The sequence below is a fragment of the Echinops telfairi genome, unplaced genomic scaffold, assembly GCF_000313985.2.
Source record: "Echinops telfairi isolate 266 unplaced genomic scaffold, ASM31398v2 ScPeMD7_45;HRSCAF=164, whole genome shotgun sequence".
In the NCBI taxonomy this organism is placed as follows: Eukaryota; Metazoa; Chordata; class Mammalia; order Afrosoricida; family Tenrecidae; genus Echinops; species Echinops telfairi.
The window spans coordinates 692,806-694,398 of NW_022103943.1; positions in this window are offsets into that span (position 1 = coordinate 692,806).

A 1,593-nucleotide genomic window follows, 5' to 3' on the forward strand; every position below is an offset into this window, starting at 1 on the left:
GGTTAAGATGGGCCTTAAGTGGAGAGCAAATGTTTTGAGAATGATGAGGGCAATGAATGTACAAATATGCTTTACACAATTGATGTAAGTATGGATTGTGATAAGAGTTGTATGAGCCCCTAGTAAAACGATTAAAAAATAAATAAATAAACTTCATTATCAGCAACAAAAAAAAGATGGTGTTTGTTAAATACCACTGTAAAGTTACCATTTCCTTTTTTATAGTTAAATGATTTTGCAAGGGATACTTGTGAGTGAGTTTGTATAAATATTCTGTTTTTCATCAAACTATCTTCTACTAGTTTTAGTAACTGTTGATGATTCTTGACATGACTGCAAAATGTTAATTTTCAGACTCCATACTTTTCCCACATTTATTAGTTTATATTAAACTTTAAGAGCTGTTATTCTCCATTTAGTTATTTACATTAGTATGGACTCATATTTTTACTTTATTTCACAAATGTTGTTACAGTTCTTTATTTTAATGTTCAAAATGTCATAGATTCAGCCAATGGCAGTCAAACATCTTTTTCATTCTTTGTGCCTTTGACACTTTAGTACTTTACTTTCAAGCTCATCTTGTAGTTTTGCTGCCCAGTTGGAGCCTTGCTATTTTTGAGTGGGGAACGGTATGTAGAAAAAAAGACATGGATATATAGATTTTTTTAAAGCATAATTTTTTGTTACTGTTTTCATTTAATCGAACTGGGGTCAGAGAACATAGTTTATATAATACAAATAATTATTGTTTTTTAATGTTATTAATCATTTTATTGGTGAGCTCTTACAAATCTTATGACAATCCATCATTCAATTGCCATCAACATTTCCAGAACATTTTCTTTCTACTTGAGCCCTTGATATCAGCTCCTCTTTTTGCCCTTCCCTCACCCACCATCTCACCCTCGTGAATCCTTGATCAATTTTATATTATTGTTGTTATTTCATGTCTTACACTGTCCATTGTCTCCCTTCACCCACATTTCTGTTATTCGTACCCCTGGGGGGTGGGCTATATGTTCAACCTTGTGATGGGTTCCCCCTTCCTCCTCCTTTCCCCCGCCCCCCCACCCTCATGATATTGTTACTCCTACTACTGTTCCTGAGGGTTTTATTTGCCCTGAATTCCATGTATTGAGCGCTCTTACCCGTATCAATGTGTGTACTTGGGTCTAGCCGAATTTGTGAGGTAGAAATAGGTCATGGTAGTGGGGTTGGGGAGGAAGCATTCAGGAAGTAGAGGAATGGTGTGTGTTTCGTGGGTGATATACTACACCCCAGTTGAATATTTCCTTCCTTGTAACCCTTCTGTGGGAGGATGTCCAATTAGCCACTGCTGAGCTTTGGATCTCCACTCCAACCCCCTTCATTCACATCGATATAATTGTTTGTTTTGGATCATTTGATACCTGATCCCATCTACACCTCAGGATCACACAGGTTGGTGTGCTTCTTCCACATGGGCTTATTTGCTTCCCTGCTATAAGTTTGTTTAACTTCAAACCTATAAGACCCCAGAAACTGTATCTTTTGATAGCCGGGCACCATCCACTTTCTTCATCATATTTGCTTATGCACCCATTTTATCTT